General features: G+C 38.4%; 1 protein-coding gene across 1 annotated transcript in view; it reads right to left on the reverse strand.

Annotated features, from left to right (window-relative positions):
• The window catches only part of OSBPL10 (oxysterol binding protein like 10), a 118,383-nt gene that overhangs the window by 84,320 nt on the left and 8,942 nt on the right, over nt 1–25,121 (reverse strand). The window lies entirely within an intron of this gene.

Genomic DNA, 25,121 nt, shown 5'->3' on the forward strand with positions numbered 1-25,121 from the left:
ATTCTTGGATTGTTTTTGCAGGATTCTGAGGAAAACCTCAGGAAGTTGAAACAGAGAAAGAGAATGCTTTATATAATAAAACTGGAATACATTTAGAAATAAATTGATTCAAAATAAATCAGAGTTCTTATTCAGATTTAAACTTACTAAGCCAAATAGCACTTCTTGTTTGTAGGATGCTAAAATTTTGCTCCAGCATAGCTCTGTGGGAACAGGAAGAGGCAATGGGCTCCTCTCACTAACAACAAAACAACCTTCCCTACCCTATCAGTCTTCATTCACCCAGTTTTGACGAACACAAGCCATCCCACAATAAACCAACCGCTAGGACTGCAAGATCATACAAACAAAAATAAACTAATTGCATTGTCCAAGTGCACTAAATGAAAGTGAAGATGTTTCTAACTTAGTGTGTCAGTCTCAAGAGTAGGAAACAAACTTCCCCCTCCCCCCCCCCCCCCCCCAAATAAACCTATCTTTCACAACAGCACAGATCTTTCCACTTCCCTGTGGAAATCAGGTATGCTATTACACAAAACAACTATTTAACACTTTAACTCTTTGCCAAGAGGAGACAGCAACTTCTTGGCTCACATGAAGGACAGTTTGCTATGACTTGCAAAAGAGTGAAGATGACACAAATGCAGGTTACCCTCTTAGCTTCTACTAAAAAAAACAGACCTAACAATCTGGCTAATACCACTAACATGGGCATTAGGAATGCATATTATTTCCTACTGTTCATCTAGATCGGATTAGCATAGGTCATATGAATTTGTGTACAATATTTCAGAAACTGTGATTATTCAGACTTCTGTAGCTTTGTATAGGCCAAATTTGCTCGTTACTACTCTGTTCTGAAAGCAGCATTTTGGCTTAGCCCTTTTTCAGTACCCCCATACGCAGAACACCTCTAACCTTCCCCCTCATAGAATGTTTCCAGGATTGTCTTCATAGCCTGTTGAGGTTCTCAGTGTTCTTGCACTCATCTCTTTAATCAAGCTACATAAGCCTGGACATGATGAAAGCAGTCATTGCCTAAAATTTACAGAGCTTCAGATGTTTTGCTCGGGCAACCTTCCTTTGCCACGTTTATGCATAACTCTACTGCCACCGCCTCCACAGCAGAACAAAGATCAAATTCTCTTTAAATTATTCACAATCATCCCCTGTCCCAAATAATTTTAAGCTAGTGCTTCACTAACCCTCACTTCTGCCCTGATTCCATCTCCCACATCTCCCTTAAGTGCCTCTGCATCCCTTCCCTCACTAAGCAAATGGAAAGCCTCCTTTTTGTAATCATGAAACGCATCTCTTCACCGCCTGTCTACTGAGTTTACCTTCACCACAAAAAAGGACTAGAGAGATGGCAAGCTGAATGCCAACCACCTCAATGTTTTCAATAGTAGTGTTAAAAATAAGGAGGCCCTAAATGGAAATTGCCAAAATTTCAGAAGACTACCTTATTGACTTGTATTACACGAGTCTATAACCTTCCTGCTTTGTTTGACTTTTAAATGATCTTACAATACTGCTCTCCCACCTACAAAACATATTTTCAGGTTGCTTAGTGGGGAGAAATGATGCACTTAACTGCAGGTGAAAAGAGCAAAACTGGAAAACATACAACTAAAAAAAGTCAGACTTGCACATTCCATAGTAAATCTTCATTTTGCTCATTTTGTTTTCCTCATCCATTTTAGGAATATGTTTTACATATTCAGGAGAAAAAGCAGAGCACTGGACAAAAGTCACGCCGTGCCCCTGAGAAAGTGATACAGTAGTTTGACCCTAGAGCAAGTGTTTCTCTCCATCCAACTGACAAGTTTTCAGCAATCTCTTCGGGTTTAGCAAACAAGTATAGGCTTTATATGTAGCAATGTCCATTCTGAGCCTGTGCCACGCACATCATAATTTCATTGTCCTTTTATTGTTCAGGTACAAACCACTTATTTCAGCCTTTGTTATCAGGCCATCGTTTATCAATTACTACCTTGGAAGTCATCACTGTGGTTACTGCAGTACAGCTCTACAATTAACAAAAGGAGGAACAACAGTAGGAAAAAAAAAAAAAAGACAACAAGAAAAATCATCTTCCCTTTTCTTATCAAGGCCAAAGGATTTGGGGAAAAAAATTCCTCTGAGTCTATTAGAACAGAATCTATTAAATTACATAAACACTACAAGCACTTCAATTCAGAAACTTTTGCATGCTACACCAGCAAAGCACTCCCATAATGACTGTAAGCTCCATAAAGATGTGCTTTGCATTGCCATAAAGCTACCCCAGGGACAGAAACCAGCCATTCGAGTACAGCATACACCTTTACCAGCATAATGACATCTGAGAGCAGCAACTTCTGCAAATCCACATATGCAGAGACAGCATCCTTCCACATCCTTGTCATCACAGCTACAGCAGTAGTGTTAACTTGACCTTCTAGCCAACCATGATCTATTTTATGTATAGTCTCAGAAAAACAGAACATTATCACTGGCCTTGTGCCTTCAGTTTTCAGTACTTGTGATGATGTCTAAATTGTCTGTAAAAGCATGCAACATGTTTCCAGTACAACTCAAGCAGTAATCTTAAGAAAGAAAAAAGTAACTATTTCTCGCAAGCCTTCTCATTACCCGCTTCAAGTATGCTGCCTTCTTTGTTGTCCCAGATGAATCAGTTTCTATGTCTGCCAACTTTGAAAGTCACAAGAGAGAAGAGAATTATCTACAGAAACTTAAGTCCCAACTGCCCAACAAAACCTGGTTGTGTCAACAAAATAGCTTTCCGGTGACTTTGGAGAGCTCAGGAACTCTTCACAGTCATCCTGACCACAACAGTGTTCATATCACACAGAACCAAGTATTTGCTTTTCAAAAGTTACGGTTTGATGTGCAACTCCCCTCCTCCCCTTTCACAGAATGGCATCGCAGAAAAAGAGAAAGAAAAAGACAGGAGTAAACTGCGCAGACAAGTATAGTCCCACAAGAGAAGCAGGGGGATAATGCACTTTGAAAACTGCTAAAAGGATAGGAAAAGCCAGGAAAAGGAATAAGGAATTAAATGGCAAATCAAGCAGCGCAAGACTTCATACAAAGGAGGCAGGGGGTGAGGGAGGAACAGAAAGAAATAGAAGAAACAGAAGCAGCTTTCAAAAACATTTTCTTGCATCACAGACCAAGTGATGACCCAGTTCAGACCATCACAAAAACGCATAAGAAATGGAGACCAGATTCTTTCATTAACTGAGGATGGAAAAGCATTATATATATAAAGCAGAACAGAAGTAAGAGAATGGTACGTGTCCCATTTTAGAAGACCAATGTAACTGTATCAAAAGGACAGGGATATCTTTCAACTGTTAAATTTTAACAGAAGTCATTTGTTCTGCACACCAGGGAAATAACAGCACTAACCTCTCTAGAACTGATTAATCTCACCACCTTGTCCTGTATTTCTCTACTGGCCTTGCTCACAGAGCACACACTTACCCATGATGTCGGATTTCTGTAATTTACAGACTAACATTGATGAAAACTAATATACTCTTCAGAGAATAGTCAGGTAGGAGATAGCAGAGTCAAGTTATGTCCTACTAGACATACAAACAGTGCTATACAGAAATGATGAAATAAGTGTTACTGACAGACACTTCCAAATGACAGCTAAATTTTTCTGTTATTCCAAAATTGGACAAAATCATCATTTTGGGGTTTTTTTAAATTAATATTCATTAAAAGAGTCCATCTAATGGCAAGCTAGAAAATTACCACTTCAACACATTTCAAGCAGTTTTAACTGTTTAAGCACTGTTCAGAGTAGACACATAACATTACACGCAAGAAAAAGCAGGCCATTTCACAAAAGAAAAGTCTTGGCCAATGGATTTCTCACTGTAAACTCAAATCCGTTCAGGGAACACAGGCTTCCTGCTCCTCTGGCCCAGCCTCCCTCAAGCTCCTGGGATTCACCGGGACACTCCCGACTGCCTTTCCAACCAAATGCAGATGCATTACCAACTGATATCAATGACAAGATAAAACCCTCAGCCACACTCCGTGAACTACAATTTTATTGCTGTTCTATCAAGCTAAAAAAAAACCCCAAAAAAGTCCCCACACCCACAAAACAGTCTGACAAATACCAGAATTTTTTTAAGTTACTCATGAGTTTCTCAATATGGCCTGATGACACTTTATTTCTATTTTACTTGCCGTATTTCAAAACCAGCACTCTCAGAACAAATCCTAAGTCTTACAAATTCTGTAACTACCTGTCTTAATTAAACACTCATCATGCTTCATTCCTGTCTCCTTTAACCGTTCACCCTGACAACCATTTTAAAAAAAAAAAAATCAGAACAAGTATGACATATTAGGAAGCATAACTATGTTGTCTTCTGAATTCTTGGAAGGGAAGACACTGTATCAATAAACTATTTCAACTGGATTATGCATTCACCGCTATAATCATTCATTATAGTAATAATTAGAATATACTAATATTATATAATATAATAATTTATTATTAGTTCCCCATTCAAGAAGAATTTAAGAAAAAGCAATTACTATGGTTTAAAAAGTGATAAAATGCCAGTGGTATAGTAGGAGATTGAAATGGTCTACCATCACAGCCTGTCAACAGAGAACAGCAGCTATACAGGTCTTCCATGAGAAAATTTGGCATTTTCAACACTATCCCAGTTTGAGGATTAAAAATTCAAAAAAGAAGTATTTTACAAAATTAAAAAAAAAAAAGACACACAGAAATATCAGAAGCACACAATATGAACGTTTCCCATGTAATTTACTCAACTCACCAGATTTAAGAATTTTCATTTTCCCATTTCCAGTCAAATTAAGCATTTCCACATTCTCCAGTGGAGATGCATACTTTAAAAAAAAAATTAAAAATCAAAACATTTTTAGACATCTCAACATTCAGTTGCATGTCCATAACATGGTGCACTGCTCACTGAAGCTGTCACTCAGATGCAAGTCTGCAATGCACCCAAAGGTTATGTTCCAGGCAGAAAAACACACCTCTTAAAATAACTTCCTTGTTTTCTCCCCTTATTCTGAACACATCTCAGAAACCAACCATCTGAAAGTAAGTTTTCACTTCTCTGTAATCCCAAGAAGTTTTCAAGGTAGGACTGCCAAAACTTTCCATTGTGTAAAGTATTGCTAGTGGTCCAAATTCTCCCCACACCCTTCTTCCCCAGTTAAGTCAGTTTTCTGGACCAGATTTTGTACAACTTCCAGTTTAAATTCAAAACGTGATAGAGGGTTTTTTTATATAAATACTTTTGCAACTGGACAACTGCAATCCCAGTCAAATCTTTAATTATGGACTCAGTCTGCTAAAAAACCCACCCCCACCTCTTTCGGAAAGCAGAATTGTATTAATTACTTCCTTGGGTTCATAAACTAGCCTACATTGGAATCCATGCCTCACAGTTGGACTGTGCCTAATCCCAGAGTTCATCTGTTTAAAATGGATGCCCAAACACTGCACAGTAGCATAGACAAATCCTTTGACTGAAGACAAAATCTTCCATAATCTCCAAACAATAAAATGGTTTTCATTATATGATGACCTAACACAGCAACTACTTCTGGATGGAGAGGCATGCTGAATTTCAACAGCAGGCTAACCTTGCTTTCAGCTTTTGCAGATTTTTTTCCCAGCTACTTTCTCACTGATGGACAGAGGAGCTTTTCCCTCTAAACACCCCTTTAGCTCTTCCACAGACACCTTTTCTTCTAAATCAGTCTCACAATACATACTTTCTGATCTACTTTTTATTTTGCTTTAACCATAAAAATGCAAATTGTTCAGATAAAATACATTGATTTGAAACAGCAAAGTCTTCACCCCGATTTAAAACCTTGATAGGCAACGTCACCTTCCCTATCATATTAGAAAAGTAACAATTCATGTATTTCTCCTTCTCAGACTGCTGAATTTACTATTCCAGACAATGTGACAAATACTATGCTCCACTGCACATTTCAGCATGAAATTAGCTCAAGAACAGAAGCAGCTCACCAACAGAAGAATTTCACTACCTTCTCCTTCTATCTCTCTGCTCTCAACATTTCTGAGTTTCCAAACACATGTTTTCCCTTCACTCCATTCCAATTTTCCTCCAGTCACTGCCAGGGCATGTTCTTCAGCGATTCCATAATCCTCAAAAAGAGGAGATTTTCAAGAACAAGGAATCAAACTATTCTATAATTCTCTTTTTTTTTTTTTTTTAAACATAGTTTAAAAAAACTAGATAAGAATTATAGGATAGAAAGTAAATGACTGTGTCAAAGAAAAGCAAAGTTTATGGTTCCAGTAACTGAACAAGATGTCACATAGAAATATTTCATTTTTAGGAAACTGTATCTTATTAGGCCATCTTGGAGATGACATTTATGCAACTGCTTAATTCTTTTTTTCCCCCTTTTACCTTGAGCCATAAGATTAATGGAATTATTCATGCCAATAAAGATAAGGCATGGCATACACATTTGACAGTCAAGGGCTTTATTATTAAAAAATCATCTCTAAAGTTGTCATTTAAAGACAAGTGGTTGGGAGAACATGCTTACATTTCAGTAACTGTTTAATATCCTTCATGCATTGACGTTCCTCAATTTATCATCTTCTAACATACGAAAGCGTAAGAACTGCAGTATTCATTAAAAGCTTTACTGACTTCAAGCACCTCTGAATGAAAACTGGATTTTTAAACCAGTAATTTCTCTGCATTTTATAATTGTATATCAGTCAAGCTGAACTACAATTTGCTGGATACTTTTAGAAGTGTTCCACATCTAAAATGGAGATAAGAAATAGAGTAAGTATTATCCACAGCTAATAGATGGACTGCTTGTTTCTGGTCATCATGCCCTTCATGATTTTTAACATCCACAGAACTCTCACACAAATAAAATCTTAAGAGAAATCTCCTTTTCCTGTTTTGTCAAGTCCCAGTCAATCTTTAAGTTTACAAGTAAGCCCACTTCATGAACCAAAACGTCACTTCTTTCTCAGCATCTGCAGAAGCTACAATTGCTGCTGACCAGCTCATCAGTTCATCAGCTTCTGCTTGCCATGCCAATTACTTTCAACAGTCTGAAATTCTATATAGTCAACAACAGACATGCTGCCCAAATTTTATTTAAGCAAAAAGAGACTACAGTAAGGATAAATATTAATATTATTTTTCTAATTGCCAATAGAGTTGCTTAGGGATTGCTTTTTAGGACTGAGGGAGGAAAAATAGGCTTAAAAATAATGCATCCGTTTCTACCCATCAGGCTTAGAATTCATACAGATTTGTGGAAAAGTACATTCATCATACTAATCTATGCTTTAACACAACATGGCCACATTGAGAGCTAACAATTGCAATTTAGGGGCAAACACATAAAAAAAAAGGTACACAGTTGAGGTTGATACCATAAATAGCACTTACTGCTCACAGCCCACCAAACTGGCTGGCTGCCCAGTGCTACTTTGTGTCATTTAGTAGTCCTTGCCACCTTCCTTTTTATTTGCTCTAAATGCACTACTACTTAATAATTAAGCAGACTCCAATTTTTGCATTGCAGATCAGAGAGAAAAGGCTAGCAGTGACATAATTGGGGGAATAAATGTGCTGGTGCAATCTTAATTCTGCAATGTTACTACCCAGCTCGATTCAGATCACAGAATAAAAACAGAGCTTCCAGACAGGAAAATACATTTTCCTGCATAAGAAAAACAACCAAGTTCTAAACCAAAACAAGAACAAAGTACTTCCATGTCACTCCTAATAATTTGGACGTAGTGAAAGGACATTAAGCTTTAGAAAGACGCACTTCTATGTGATTCTAAAACTAGATACAGGAAATGTACAAGAGACAACTAGTTACACATACCAACTCCATTCCCCATTTGAGGGGAATGCAGTGTTCTGCATGACACAAGACTCTGCTGCTAACTTGGTTTTCACTGAAGTCAGGTCCACAGGATAGTCATTTGGGCACCAAAATGAAGGAAGCTGTCTGGCTTATCCTCTCTTGGTCCCACCTTTCCACTTTATCCAGGAGCAAGACTTTGCTCCTTTGAGAAAGCAAAATTACAAAGACCTACTTTGGACCCTGTACAGACAACTGCTTCTCTGCTCCAAGTCTTTACACAATATTAGTCTGTCCCAACTAGAGGGAAAAAAAAAAAAAAAACCCCACACCAATAAACAAGACAGCTATCAGAAATCAAGCTCTTCATTTTCTTCTGTTTTCCCAAAACCTAGCTAAAGTTGGTTTTGTATTAAGATGTTTAGATTTCACCTAGTCATCCCAAGAGGATGCAAAGGAGTAGAATGCATGTACTTTGCTTAGTCAAGCAATATGCTAGTTGGAAAGCACCTTAAGTCTATCCAGCAAAAGAACTGTTAGGAGGACCTGTAAGCAAACTAGGCAAGCAGTAGTAAGTAAATGAGAAAAACAGACTCATTTGCTTTCATTACCACAACAAATCACCTACAAAAAAAAAAAAAAAAACCCACAAACAAAAAAAAACCCCAAACCTAAACATTGGGGGAAGAGAATAACTAAAACTTGGAAAAATCTAAGTTTCTTCCCCAAAATAAAGAAAAAAAAAATATATAAAATGAGACATTCAATTATGTCTAGCTTGTGAAGGCAGCTTTTCCATATTAATATTTGTGATTCTCTCTACTCACATTAGCAGTTGTCAACACTGCTGTTGAGCAAACAGCTGCATCACCACAAAGTTTTAAATGTCTCCCAAAACTATGCCAGTCATGCCAGGAATCTTATTGCCTATTCTTTTCTGTAACAAAAAGACACACCAAAATTGTAAGTGATACAGAAATACTTGACCTTCCATAAAAACATGTCACTTTTTTGCTTGACACTTTCTGCAATGAGTTCCATAAGATTTGACAGGTTTCACAAGCATACTTCACATCAAAAATTGCCTAGTGCCTAGCATCAAAGTCTTTCACAAAGTACTTAGAAAATACAGTATGAAATAACCAGTTTAGAAGATGGCCTAACATACCAAAAATACAACTCTCCAACAAGCTGAATAACAAATTCAGGAAGCCTGAAACGCTGAACCAAAGGCTCTACTATGTGCATTAAACACACGTAAAGAATACGTAAGCATCGCACAGATCTATTTGAAGGAAAGTAATCAAAAAGAAGGCAGCACTGAATGCAGCCACTGTGAACACAGCTGCTCATAGTGCTAATGAGTCCAACAGTGACTGACACTATTATATATCATTCTTTCAACAGTCTCCACTTTAAGTAGGGAGATGCACGCGCACACACAGAGAACACATTTCCGGGAAGGTCACATATGAAGACAGATCACTAATGAAGTGAGATTTGACCAAGGGCAGTATTTTACAGAGATTTGTCTGCTACTTGCCACATTCTGCAGGAGATTTCACTGACTGAAAAGAGAAGATGTGACCTTAGCTTGGTCTTTCTGGTACTTCTTGTTACAACATCCATAAATGAATCAAATATATCCATTTGACAGCCTGGTTCTTATGCAACATAATGAGAGAGTAGCAAATTCAGTCACCTAATATAATGCCCCCACAACGCACGCTCTCAGGGAACCTGGAATTGTTGGTTTTGTATCAGCACTACCATGCAACAGAGTGTAAAGAAAACCCCATTGAATTTGTGTGAGTCAGCCAGGTCTAAATCACAGTTTTATCTCAAAATACTATCATCCATAATCCAAATGCTCTACAATTTGCAGCTACTAAATTTTGGCAACCCCAAACATACACACCCCTGAAAGAGGCTGCTGAACAAAAAACATCTGCAGTTGAAATACCCCTACGCCCCTCTACTTCACCTTCCGCAACTAGAGTCTGCCCTCTGAACTACACTGAGACAGATACTATTACTAGAAGAACAGAAAATGTAGGAAGCAAGCAGTAAACGCACACACACGCCCCCCTTGTCTACTACACAGTATCTTCCACTGGCCCCATCCTAAACTTCCGTATCACTTCCCTCTTATGGTGTACCAATGACAAATCAAACCCTTATTTGCAGAGGTAAAGTTGGTTTATGTTGCTCTCACTTGTGCCTTCCAACTCCACCTCTCTCTTCAGACTTGGTAGTGTTAGGTTAATGGTTGGACTTGATGATCTTAAAGGTCTTTTCCAACCTAAATGATTCTATGATTCTAAGATTCTCTAACAAGTTGTATTCCTTACTGGTAAGAATTAACCCTAACTCAACCCAGCACTACTGTTACTGGGTATTATGTCCCATCTAGGGAAGGCACCTTCATACATCAAACGTTTGAAGATTTTTAGAGCTCTCTTTTGCTGCCAAGAAGTACAGACTGTATACAGAAAAGCACTCAGCTGTGAGACAACCAATATGACCCTGAGGTTTTATGGCAGACCTCGTGTTAGTTAGGATTTCACCTGGACATAAAATACTTTCAGGGACTGAAATATTAATGAAACAAATAACAAAGGCACAGAGAGTGACCCTGAACAACAGCATGAACGCTGAAGCTGAGGAAGAAACAATTGCTGGATGACAAACCAAGGGATGGCCCAAACACCTCCAGGTGGGAATATCAGGCAAACTATTCAGGTAATCAGACCACAAAACAGACTGCAAATAGAAGGAGCTCAAATTACAAGACTACTCTAGCTTCAATTAGAGTAGCTGTAGAGTAGTTCAGCTACTCTAAGTGCTGCTTTTTGCTCAATTTAACAATGAGAGAACAGAAATTAGAAGTATCATTCAAGTCATATCTTGAGCCAATTACACAGACAAAAGGAGTCTGTTATCTCAGCCCAAAATATTTGGGCTGCATGTCTCCAAGTTAAAAGCCAGGGAAATCTACGTAGGTGAACCCTAATGAGTCTGTTCCTCACAGGTGAATATGGTCCCACGCACAACAGTAACAGCCTGTAGCGGTATGTCAGGGAACTTCAGGGAGCTGACCTGCATATAAATAAAAAGGAGTAAATGTCAATGCAAGCAAATTGGCCGTTGGAGTTCTTTCCAACTCATTTTTACTACATACTGAAAACCAAGGTTGCTTTAAGACAGACTGTAAAAACGCCGAAGTCACAGGAAAGATATCTGAAGTCATGCAACTGAATTGTAAACTGTACTATAAAATCTGCATTATTTTGTATATAGTAATTATTGAACAAAGTAGCTAAATCACTGAACTGTCTTCACTGTTACGTAGCTCTTCCCTCTTTTTTAATTATTAAACATGAAACATAAAAGGTTAGATAGGATTCATAAACTCTCTTAATACAAAGATGGCACCAACCTAGAAGTTTTCCATAGAAAAATGTTGCTGAAAATTAGTTAGAGCAGTCACACGCGTCATTGTTTATGGAGACAGAACCTCAGTTTTATGATGACCACTCTGCTGCCAACAAGTGAGGGACAATTTACAGAGAAAATGAAGCAGAGTGATGAAGTAGACAAGCGCGATAGTTTGGCAACAGGATGTGCCAAAAGGTTTTCAGTAAATTTACCTAAAACTAAGTAAACAGAAATCTGAAGAATCATTTGACGCTACAGACAAGAATAAAGCACTCTACTAGCTAGACTTCCAGCCATCATCCAGAGCAACACACTCTCCTGCACTGGACTATATGTACTATAGGCTAATTATTAGGCTAGTGAAGATTGGTTTTTTTCCTACTTCTTGCTAAAACTAGTTCATCAACATCTTGAACATATCCTTGAAGAAAAGATTTAGCTGGTTACTTCTTCCAAGGCTTACTAGGTGACCAACAGAAAAGCCAACATGAGACCACACTTTGACAGTACATTCATATCTTTCTCTTAAGCTACACAGAGCATTTCAGTAGACTAAGCAAGCACATACTGGAAGCAGCAAAGATGTAACTGGAGTACTTTGAAGCTGGAGTACTTAACAAGAAAGATATCAACACCCAATATATACTTAGCTTAAGATTTTTTCATCTTTTTTGGCCAGGTTAATTTTCTGCCATTTGAGTGAGCTGAATTCCATTACCATGCAATCAATAGGACATCAGAGTCATGACAAAGTAAGAGGGAGTGAGGAGCAGCAAGGAACATGCAAGGAGGTTGCCCCCCCACTTTTGTTGACAACGTGCTCTTAATTCAGTTCAAGAAACCTCATTAAGCCATACCTTCTGAGGGCTATTTTAATGCCGTAGCACTTTACTGTATTTATCAGCAGGGATAAAACTGTAGAGAATAATTCTGATGCTTCTGTTATTCTTATTTGGTGTTTTCTATTTCTAACGCTTTTCTATTTACACACAATATTGTAAGTGACGGTCTGAGGTTTGGGGTTTTATTTTTCGATTACAGAGGAATAACCATAGTACTATTTTTTCCTCATTCATTTCTCTCTTATAGCATATTCTTGACTTCTGTCTTACCACCTGCCAACATAAAAACCTATGTATATAGAAAAAGTAAACCTACAAGTAAAAATGCAAATCTACTGTAGTCTGTACATTCAACACTCTCAGGTATGCTGTGTACAGATCTAGTTATATCACTCCTACTATACTTAAAGGTGACCAGCAGGCAGAAAAAGCACCCTCTTTGTTCCTTCATGATGTATGAGAGACACTTAGGATGCTCTCCTCCAGTCATATCAGACTCAAGATATTAGTTCCAGCTTTCCCTAGTCTTCCTGGAAGAGTAATGTGCCAGAAACAGTACCACAAGATAATAAGTAAATAAAAATAAATAAAAACTCATTCATATAGAGCAAACAGGTAAATATTCAAAAGTCCACAGGAATCTAAATGAGTCTGTAAAGGCATTCCATCTTCTATGCGTGCTTTCCTAGAACATACTTTTGCATTCCAAATCTTGAAAAACTTCCAACAGGTACCATTTAAAAATATTAAAAGTCACATTTATTACTGAATACCTGCAGGCTCCAAATCACAAGTGCCCCTAATGCATGCTGTGGCAGGAGAAGCTGTTATTTCTTCCCATTGCCTGCTCCCTTCCAGTTCATTGCCAGAGATTATGGCGCCTGCAGAGCAGCAAACAATTAACCCTAGCAAAGTCCTGTGCTCAGTGAAACTAAAACTGGTGGACTGATGGCAGATGGTAGTGTACCACTATGCCATATTATGAACAAGAGCAGCTGAGGGCACTGACTCACAACCTCTACTACAACGGTTAAATGAGTGAGGAATAAGCATGAGCGGTAAACGAGTGATCAGAAACAGGCCTCAGTTAAGTATTAACCAAGACAAATGATCACATCCCTCTCCCACAAAAACTAGTGTGCTAGGCTTGCTGCCAAGTGTGGGTTACATTTACATCTCTTAGATTTTCTACACAAAACACAGCACAGTTAACCTCACCTCATGCCCACAGCTCAGCTGGTTGTAAAACCTCATCCAAACTTAGGGCTCACCACCGCTCCTCCATCCCTTGGGTCCTCGCTGCTGCTCAAACTCAGTGGGAAATAATTAAATTTGCTAAACCATCAGAAAAAAAACATAGAAGGAACAGACAGTTGGGAGAGGGTCTCCCCCTTTCAGCAGCCAGAAGGTGAAACAGTGGCTAATTTTCTGGTCTCATGAAAGCAGTTGGTACAAGCTCCCACAAAAGCAAAGGATGTCATTTCAGACACCATCTACCAGCTTGACCCAAACTACAGAAAACATTCATGCTAATTATATCAGCAGACAACAACTGGAATATGCAGAATAATTTGTAACTACTAAATCATTATAAAAGCCTACAAAGAGACACAAGCCGTATTCGGTTATTCCTCTTAACTATGCAACAACTTTTAAATTTTCTTCTCCTAATCTGCTTTTCCAACACTGTTATTTGGAAGAAAGTCAGAGATATTTAATTCTGTGCAAGTTACTGATATGAGACTCTAAAGAACATGACATTCCTCTGGAAGCTAAAACCCTTCCAAAAAATTGTATTTAACCTGATTTAAATTTGATGCATTTCCATGGATGAAGATTTAGGAAATCAGCACAGACATCCTCTTGTAATTGTGTGCAGTCTATGTGAACAATTCCATTCCAGAACTACTTTATTGAAGAAAATACATAAAGTAGCTCTGGTATTTCTAACTACATACAATTCCTTTATGATCGGTAATTAAAATAATAATTTAAAAAAGGTTAAACATCAGATATGAGTCTTTTAATCTCTAAATCACTTACTTTTAGATAGAAATACAATGTCTTGCATGTTTACACCACAGTCCACAGCAATGGTGCAAAATAAGCAGCAATTGTTCCCCCAAAATCTCAGTAAATTGTTACATCAAAATAATTGGGCAAAGTGAAAAAAGATGCCCTTAGAAAGCACAAGTGAAAATCAGTTGTAATTTCTCACTCTCCCTCCTCAAGGAAGAATTGCTGATTTGCACTTTCAGTGCAAAAAAAACTAGTTCAGCTGAACTAGCCTTCCCCTATTTGGTGTCACGTCAGAACTACTGCTCTGTCATCTTCATTTCTTTGTTCTCATCACTGGCCAGTAGCAGTACTCAGCACCACATCCCAGTATAGCCTGCACAATAATAAGAGTTCTAGCTAACTAAAGAATAATGCAGCCAGGTCAGTCTTTGGGTAGAACAGGAACTTTGCAGAGTCATCCATCCAGTGGGAATGAGATTCATTTCCTCTACAGCTACAAGCATTACATTGAAACTGGCCAATATTTTCAGCTGTAGGTCTGTGACAGATGCACTTCACCCCTAGCCATCCTTTGGTTCAGGCTGACTATGGAGCAAGAGGCCTCACGCCCTGTGGTGAACCTGCGAGCTGGAAAGCTCCTGGCTCACGTACAAGGGAATGAAGGTGCCTTGGAAAAATATTTCGAAAGGTGGTTTTGAAACCCAAAAATGCAAGATAACCACAGTACAGAACAAGATACCAGAGCTAAAACAAAGACATCCATCTTGTCTATACTATTGACTAGCAGCCAACTACTTCACTCTATAAATATTACCATCAGGATGGGCCCAGCTGGAGCTCTCCCTGAACTGCAGCTGGACTGCACGCCAGGTGACTCTCCCCTTGAGCAGGGACACCTCTCAAGGGTTGTGATTCCTCACCTGAGACTAAGAGACCCCTCCTTACCCAAGGCGGAGAGATCCCTTACCCACGACAAATCCTCAGTTACTGACAGCATGCTGAATTAATACTAATGAAACATTACTAGTTCATGTAGCTACTCAATATTATTATAAACATTGTATAGATAATTCCATTAGACATAAAGCATTGTCCAAGTCTGAGACTAAGATTGGACCTAGCCACACCTAGGCTCCATAAGGAGTTTAGAAAGCAAGGGGGTCCACTCTGAACCTCGTGACTCAATGGGAGGGTTCTCCTCACTCTTTGCATCTCCAGTCTCCGTGTGAATCATTCTAACTCGATTCTAACTCAATTTTCCTTTGTATGTTTCTTCCATGCAGTAATTAGTAAGGTGAACCTTGCCATCAAGCTTACTGAACCTTATTAAGGTTAATATTAACTCAACGTATTAAACCACTGTTAAATTTTGTTAAATTCCATCTAATTTATTGAACTCTGTCAAATTAGTATTTCACCTCCATAAAATTTACTGCTGCTTCTCTCTTTGGAGTGAGGTGCGTTCCACTCATCCACAAGGTCACATGCATTAGACATAGCAGTCCTGACTTGACAGCTTGTCCAGCACACAGAGAAGCTCACTTGCTGCCCCATTATCAACTTTCAATGACTCCAAACTCCTGGAAAGTAAGCTTTTATGCAATTATGAGCAACAACTTTCTCCCAGGCTGAAAACACAGCCTCTCCAACACTAACAACTACTTTACTAATACAAATCCTAGACAGATGGTCAAAGAAAACAGATAGTAAGAACAATTCGCACCATTCAGCACCAGCAGTCCTGCCAAATTAGTTTCCACTGTACTCAGTACTACATCAATTGCCATTTTAAGATTATGAAAAATGGTATTTTTCAGGAGCCTCCTACATTACATTACATACATTTCCATCAAATCCCTTGTTATATCTTACTGAATTACTGAGAAGAGTCATATTGGCTGATCAGCTGGCAAGCAGGTACTTTTAAATAAAATTTGACATCATTCTTAACACAAAAGCAATCAGTCCACTCTACAAAAAGGCAAAAACTCACTAGTAACTTTTTAAAAGCTTAATGTAATTTCTGTTGTCATTCCTATAGTTACAATCACACTAGTTATAAAAGCAGTTCAGAAATTGCTGATCTAATCCACCCTCCCACAGAAATAAGAAGAGCTCCTCTGCCATAATTGAAATTATGAACTTCTGAGCTATGAACAACTATGAACCAACAGCTTTGACAGAGAAGTTTAAATCTTCACTTTTGCAATAAACTAGTACGGGTATTAAAAAAGTAATGCCGATAATGAAAATATGATAGCAAAACCAATTTCTTTTAAACATGCTGACAACGTCACTGCTTATCAATGGTACAAAGCAGAATCACCTGCCTGTAAAAGATCAAACCATGGAACAATGAGTTAACTTAATGAGAAAAATAAAACATCTTTCAGAGTCTGCTTCTAGTTCAACTTCAGAATTTTTTAGATTGTCTCAGGTCAGGTTTGTGCTCTCCTCTTTTTGGTAAAACCAGCATTAAATATATTTTAGCAAAACAGCCCGCTTTTTTCCATGTGATGGGAAATAACATCAAGTTGTGAGATTTCTACTGAACTTGAAGTTTAATTGTTCTAGTACCACCTAGCGCCCCAAATCTTACTTTTACTGCCTGAACATTTAGGCTACATTATGAACATCCTCATGAACCTCCACAGTCATAATAATGAAATGCTACAGGGAGATTTGGACAAAGGAAAGACCAAGTTGTTATTGCTTAACCATTTCCTCAACTAGCAGTTATAAGCACACTAAGTTCTCTTCAATAATGACTTAGAATTTATTTTAATGTCTTTCCTTCAAGTGCCGTTCAAAAAGCTCTTCCTTCTAGCTTTTTTTCTTGTCCCTAATTACGATAAAAATCAATGTTGTGTTAAGTACTTCTCTATTTAACCGTTTGTTTGTAGTTTTCTTTTAGTTTATATTCAAATGTTATCAACCGTTTGCAAACAGTCTTAATAGATGCTGCTTCTTAGCTGTTAGTTTCTCTTATCTGGCACCTCAAACAGACAAGATACGGTTTGAGGGCTTCAGAATGTGTATGATTATTCTCCCCCTTCCCCAACAAAATAACTCCTCTCACTCATTGTATCTAAGACACCACAAATATAATTTATAATTTTATAATCAGAAATGCTCAAGCAAAAAAAACAGGGGGAAAAAAAATCCTAAAAGAAATGTTAGTCCCAACTGAAAACTGGAACTACAAGGAGATGCATTTTTTTTAACAGCCATTTCTAAAAACTTACTGTCCTGGTTTTGGCTGGGATAGAGTTAATTTTCTTCTTAGCTGGGATAGTGCTGTGTTTTGGATTTAGGATGAGAATTATGCTGATAACACACTGACATTTTAGTTGTTGCAAAGTAGTACTGACACTAGTCAAGGACTTTTCAGCTTCCCATGCTCTGCCAGATGCACAAGAAGCTGGGAGGGGGCGCAGCCGGGACAGCTGATCTAAACTGACAAAAGGACTATTCCATACCATATGATGTCATGCTCAGTATATAAACTGGGGGGAGTTGGCCGGCGGGCAGCGATCGCTGCTTGGGGACTGGCTGGGCATCAGTCAGTGGGTGGTGAGCAGTTGCATCACTTGGTTTTTCTTCCCCTGGGTTTTGTTTCTCTCTCTTGTTGTTCTCCTTTTCATTACAATTTTTATTACTATTATTTTTTTTTTCAATTATTAAACTGTTCTTATCTCAGCCCACGAGTTTTCTTACTTTTGCCCTTCTGATTCTCTCCCCCATCCCATTGGGGTGGAGGGTGAGAGAGCAGCTGTGTGGCGCTTGGTTGCCGACATGGGCTAAACCACGACACTTACTATTTCTCAAAAGAAATAGTACAGAAGTATCATTCCCTCACTTCAGGGAGCACAAACTTTAAGTCCTGTTTTCTAACAGTGATTTAACATTTGAAGGTCACTCCTGCTCTGCAGTGCTCTTTGGTACCCTATTACCTGCCTTCACCACAGTACTCACACAGGTCCTGCACTGCAGCATTTGATAAGGCACCCTCTCTGCTTTTCATTTGATTCTAAGCAGTGACAAGCACACAGTAAAAAAAAAAACACCGAACAAACAAACAAACCAACCCCCACAACCTAAATGCACTTGGAGGAAAAAGTCCTTAATAACACACTAAAACACCAGCAATAGTTTTAAGCATTTCCTTAGACTCCTCTAGTAAACCCCATGCTTGCTGCTAGAACTGCAATAGCCAGCTTGCCTACTATGCAGTCCTTGAAACAATGACAGAGCAGGAAACGATGCAGAAAAAGTGTTTCCGGAAGAAATTCAGTAGCAGGGATTTCAAGAAACAGAACTTCTTTCCCCTGAAGAGAAAGACATAAGGTGGTCATTTTTTCTTTCAGCAGTATAAACATGCCGCAACTTAACTGAACCTCTGAACGCAGTGTTAGCAAATGCATACAGCAAGTAGACAGGAGAGGGGCAGAATAAACCAACTCGTAAGTGTAAAATACTCTTTAAAACAGAAGAGACGAATCACAATTTGTCCAAGTACCTAACAGATGACAATACTATTGGGGGATGGGGGGGGGGGGGACGGGGGATGGGGACACAGACACAAACCAAAAACATAAGCACAGAACGAGATAATAAACAAACAAATTGCCAAAGCAAAGATCCAGTAGTTTTCACATTTCCAGAACTAACTTACAGTTTCATAATTCTGATAGTTTCCTTTTAAAAAGCATACGATTCAGCATTCCAATAATTAAATCCAGTTGAGGGGATTATTTAATGAAAGTTAAAACTCAACATGAGTAGGGTAGGTATTTTCAGTCTCTCAGACATCTGTTCCTGATGTCCTGACACCATCTCAAACAAGCAGTCTGTGAGAAACTGCACCATATTTTTTCCTATACCAGCTGCTTTCCCTATTACTACTGACAGTTCCATTAAGCTTTCCAGCTCCCTCAGTTGAGACACCTATTCCACGGCTCTTGTGTTCAAATGCCACTTTTGAAAAATCAATTTTTAAGTTCAGGGAGAACAAAACCCAAAAAGGCTTCATGCCTCTCTGGAACCTGAGGTCACAGCTCATCCATCTCTAATTTTTAGCACATGTAACATTTTCATATCCGATCTCCTTACTTTCAAATGTTTTCTTCTTCTTCAGTCCATCTCCTACAGCACTACTCCCCCCCCCACACTTGCTGTCACAGTATCAAAAGCAAGATCAAATAAATGGGAAAGGAGAGAGATCCTTAGAACATGGGAAGGACGATAGGTGGATTCGTACCATTTATCTGATCCTACAGAAAAGCTTCATATTCAACTGCCAACCTGTCTGTTCAGTGCAAGAAGGAGCAAGACTGTACCTGGCATCTGTTCAGCCCCTTTCCTCGAGGCTTTAATTCTTCCATGTAAAAACTAGCACAGAGAAAAAGATAAGAACCTAAGTTACGAGGCTAAGAGTTGCAAGCTGCTACAGTTTGCTTAGAAGGTCCACCTATTTCCTGCAGCTCACCCCTCAACTCAGGGACTCCCACCAGAACCTCTGTGCCCCAGGAGTACCCACCCAAGCCTCCTACCAGCTTTCACAGCTGTCTGACATCTCTACAAAAGGTCATGCACAGGGAGATGCTTCCAATACTTTTCCCACACTGAGAGGAGCTGTGTGCTACAGGAAGCCCTGAGTTCTGTCCACGTTTGAACCATCTGCCAGCCCTTAGTCCACAGCATAGCAAGAATATAGTATATACTACAGGATTTCTTTTGGCCAACAACATAGAATCATAGAATAGAATCATAGAATCGTTTAGGTTGGAAAAGACCTTGAAGATTATCCAGTCCAACCATTAAGCTAACATTACCAAGTCCACACTAAACCAATTAAGGGTAGACTAGACTAAACCATGTCCTGAAGTGCTACATCTACCCGTTTTTTGAACGCTTCCAGGGATGGTGACTCCACCACCTCTCTGGGCAGCCTGTTCCAATGCTTGACTACATTTAAACCACCGCACTGAATGAAGTAAGCTACACCATACCTGCAACCTATCCTTTGCTGCTGGGCCCAGGGGCTGCGAATTAATTCAGTAAAGCTCAACAGCTAACACCAGTCTAAGCTTACAGGCACACATGAACTCCAGGCCATGTAGCGCTGAGTGCCCCAAAGCAGGGCTGTGGGCAGCCGTCGATGCCAGCCATCAGAAACCACCACAACAAAACACTCTAGAGTGTCCCAAAACGCGGGTATCACCCGTCTATGCCCTGTAAGCAGCACATAAAGGCTGGAAAAGCACTGCATTACCAGAAAGCTGCAGAATAAAACTTGCAATCTGAACCTCTGACCCCCTGGGAAGGACAGAGCAGCTGAACAAGGCTGTCACAAGCAACAGGTTATCAATTGCTGACCATCTGCAACTGATTCTCATGTTTGTACTCACACCTGAGAGCTTTGCTTCAAGATACTGGCTGTTCTCATAGCTCCTTATGACTATCAAGTTTAAATTAGTATCTGAGTTAAAAAAGAAGGATAAGAGTACCAGTGAAGTCATTATTTTCCCAACATAATCACATTTTCACTAGGGGTTTTTACTATCAAAATATAACAACTGTTACATAACTAGCAGTTCCATTAGCAAGTTATTTAATGACAGAAGAAAACCAAAGAATTCAAAGTTTCTAGTATTCCAGTCTCTGGTTGTGTTTTTCTCATCCAGGAGCAAAGAAACCCAGCTAGACAGAACCAGGCGCCCCAGCTTTCACTTCTGGGGAAAATTACCAACCTTCCCCTAACCAGTGCAATTTGGGACTTGGAAGCAGAAGAGGATATTCTGAAATAAGCTTCAAAAGCATGTTTAGATTAAAGTGCCCTCCCAGAGAGAGAGAGAGAGAGAGAGAGAAGAAAAATATGAACCACACATTTTATCAGCAACCTCCAGATCCCTTGCATTTCACTATCTCCCTGATGATGAATTTACTTGGCACATTAAACTGCATTCCTTACTGGGTGTGGAACAATTGCAGGCATAGTATGAAGCCTGGTAAACACTAAATAAAACGTATACATAGACTTAACTGGACAGGACTTGCATCAATTATAGCTGTAGCTTTTACAAACAGAATATAAATTACAGAAATGCCTTAGGATGTCCAAAAAAGCTTGAACAAATGAAAGAGAATAGAAGCACTGGCAATGGTGGGATAGAGATGGAAAGGAAGTACAGCATGATTCCACAGTCAATTTAAAATAAATCCATATTTTTTTTACAGAGAGATCTTCCACAACAGGAAGGAATAACTGTATCAGTAAAGATTACCATACTACATAAGAATTTTTTTTTTCCTCAGTACACATTAAGGACTGGCAAGTATAAGTAGTTCATATTGTCATTATATGTTTAAAAAAATGGCAGAAAAAGTTTCAAGTATATCCCAAACTACTCCTAGTTTATTTTTAGATCAACCAGATTTCAAGTTGACATCTTTTCAATATTCAGAAGCTATTTTGTTGAAGCCAACTTTTTAAGAACAAGAACGTATCAAGAGAAAGATACTGACTGTGCTGTATTACAATAATGCAATCCAATGAGGTTCAAAGCATAACCACATCCCATCAATGGATATTATAGCATAAATTTTCAATTAGCTGCCTTGAGTCAGCAAAGTTTTATAGAGGTTGTATCACAGTTCACTGACTTCTTTGCCAGACCTTCATAGCTCATCCTTGTTTTGCAATGCCCTGTCCTCAGCAAGAATCATTGGTAGGAGCAAGCAACTCTTCACTGTTATTTTCTAGTCCGCAGCTAAAAACATCAAGGAATAAGAGACCTCAAGATATAACAACCTTCCTGTAAACCCAAAGATTAATGTTTAGATTTGAAAAACGCCTTGTAATCAATGAAAGCCACTCGTGGATCTCAGTTTTACACCAAGAAAAGAAAAACATATATATTACACCTGGCAATGACTTAATGAGGAAAGACATGTTTAGTTAGAGATCAAGCACCTCTTCCTCTAATCTCAGTAGCATAAGCATCACATCTGAGGCTTGTTCAAATTTTGTAAAGTACCCATGGTATTCTCAGATGAAGTAACAAAACTTTTTTAAAGAAAACACTATCATCACAAAATATGGTGTTAAAAGTTTTAAAAAAGAGAACAGTTGTGCTATAACCTAGTTTTAGTAAGTATTTTATTTTTACTGTGTAATGTATTGCAATACTGACAAGGATGCAAGCTCATACAGCTTTTTTTTCTTTAATATATTATGGTGTGTGCAAGGTATTAATAACATTTCTAACAAAACAGACAAGTAAAACAGTTTGAAACACCTTTTCATCTGAAGCGTGTTTGTCTTCATCAATCTAGGTCATCAGAATCATAATGCCAATACAAAGCTTCTGTATTCAAAAATCTGGCTTCCTTATTTTTTGTGATAACTGCCTCATGTTCATCTAGCTATTTTTGGCTTGCAGACATATGTACATTACTCATATAATTTATGTGGAAGAAGCACATAATAACAAGAGCTGATTACCACCTGCAAAAGCAATACAAAAATTTTAAAGGTAATTTCCAGGAACACATATACATGATGTCAGGAGACAGCAGTCCTCAAACCAATTCTTCATTCCTCCCTCATTCCACACTGTACTACCTATATAATTCACTGAGGGTATATTCTCTATAGCTGTTCTAGACACAAATTATTACAATATATTCTAAGTGAATACATGGACTACCAGATACTTTCTAGCAGACAAATGCTTTCTGAACACATCTGTTTGGACAGTAATTGTTGTGCAAGTTGAATGAATAAAACATCTGTTTTTAAATTTCTTTTGTGTTTTTTACTGTAGTGTTTATAGCAGCTGTTATTTTTCACTTTCAAGATGCAGATAATTTATCATCTAGGTTCTCAAAATTGAACCACATGAACATTGGCATTTCTCCCAACTCCAAGTTTCATTTAAAACATTATTGTACTGACAGAACCTGTTCAACAAGTAATATTCATTCCACTCTTATACACAAGGGGCTAAGAGCTCACACTCTCATATACACGGGGCTGAGAACTTAGCTATGTTACACTAATGACATTTTTTGTGAGCTGCATGTATTTTTAATATATTTACATAGAAGAAAAAAATGCAAATGGCAAGTTAAGGTCTTGCTTTGGGAAGTTTTGAAGTTCTCAGTTTTATATCTTCCTTTCTGCTTGTCCTTCCTAGCTTTTGAATTTTTTTTTTTTTTAAATACAGTCGAAAAATTCCTGGTTGGAAAGAATGAACATATCCAAGACCATGCAGTATTTTCTTTATATATCATGCAGAAGAAAATACGATATACAAAGTAAGATTGCAAGATTAGCATGCTGGCTCACGTCCATCTCTTCTCCACCCCAGGTAGTTGAAACAAAGCTTTGCAGAAACCAGACCTTTCTTACATGCTGCATCACCTTAGGACAGTTGGAACTTTGCAGCTTTCTGTGCCAGTACTTTGCAGTCCAATAGGGTTTGCCTTGCCTTTACTCTTAGGACTATAATTTCATTGACTGAAATGAGATGTTTAAGTTGCTATGTTTGGTCTTTATCCTGACAGTTGATACACAGCCATCTTCACAACAGAGTATCTTGTCAACACTGTTTCTTAGAAACATATGTATAAAGTCCACAGAGTCCATGAGAGGGTGGTTTCATCAATATGTTGTGAGATATGCAGTGTATTAGCCATGATCCTTCTGAAGAAAGTGTATTTAGATTTGTGAGCAACAACTACTTCCAAAGACCTTTATGCATTATGTTGCTGCTTTATATATATATATATACATATATTTCTAAAAACATTGTTCTACAAAAATCCAGATCCTCATAGTTTAATCAGAAATGAAGAAAGAGTACTTATAACCATTAACGAGAAAACAGTTTCATCACCACATATGCTTGAATTCCCACATAAACAATATTGTGTTTAAAAGGGCAAGCGTACGTCTGGCACGTTAATATATATCCAGGTGGACACTGTCAGTAGCTTCCTCTGGCTGCTATTCACATCAGTCATCTACTAGCCTGAAATGAGCTCTCCTACAGAAGGTGGCAGAGGAAAGCAAGCAGAACCAAAAAAAATCCTCACTGCACTACCCATTCTGCAATTTAAAAAATTGTAATTTCCTCTCTACTTCTCATGTGCCATTCTTAACGGCAGTATTAAAATTAATAAATAAGAGCAGATTATCTCACTTGGGTTTCCAAGACTTTATTCTGAATTCCTGTTATATGATTTCCAGACTTCCTTCTTTTTTTTTTAAAGTGGTAAAGGTCTATCGTTGTGCTGTCTTCAGTTCAGTATGTACTTCTTTCTCTCTTCCATTTTTTCCCTTTCCACGGCTCCCTTTCCCTCCATCAGTCCTCCTCCAGAGGCTTTAACTCCTTTTCTAAACCTCTCCCACCATTCTACATCTCTTCTTTCCTCCCTTGTTCTATTGCCAAACTACCCTTTCCTTGCACTTGCATAATAAAAATAAGGTCAAGGTCAAGTTTGACACATGAACCCAACAGTCATAAAATCAAAGCCTAGTAACCAGGTAAGATTACTCACAGGTACTAACAGGCATTAGAAGAAGAAAAAAGAAAAAAAGAAAAGAAAAAAAAAAACACCACAAAACCCACACTACACCTTATGGTGTGGAAGGCAAACCTTCCAGCTCAGAGAGAGAGAGAGAGAGAGAAATCTCTTTATTCCATTTTCAAGAGCAGGAGTTTCTATAAAAAAGCTTACTGTGATAAGGCACCAAAAAAAAAAAACACCCCACCTTCAGGAGAGGTTTTTGTGCCCGTGCAAAATGCCCAAATGTTTGGAGCAATGAATAACACATTTTTTGCTTCTCCATCTTGCCTACACTGTGGTATCTTTATCACGACCAAGTTCATTACCTACCTCCTACCACCATGATAAGAGCAG

The sequence above is a fragment of the Pelecanus crispus genome, chromosome 2 (genome assembly GCF_030463565.1).
Source record: "Pelecanus crispus isolate bPelCri1 chromosome 2, bPelCri1.pri, whole genome shotgun sequence".
NCBI classification, from domain to species: Eukaryota; Metazoa; Chordata; class Aves; order Pelecaniformes; family Pelecanidae; genus Pelecanus; species Pelecanus crispus.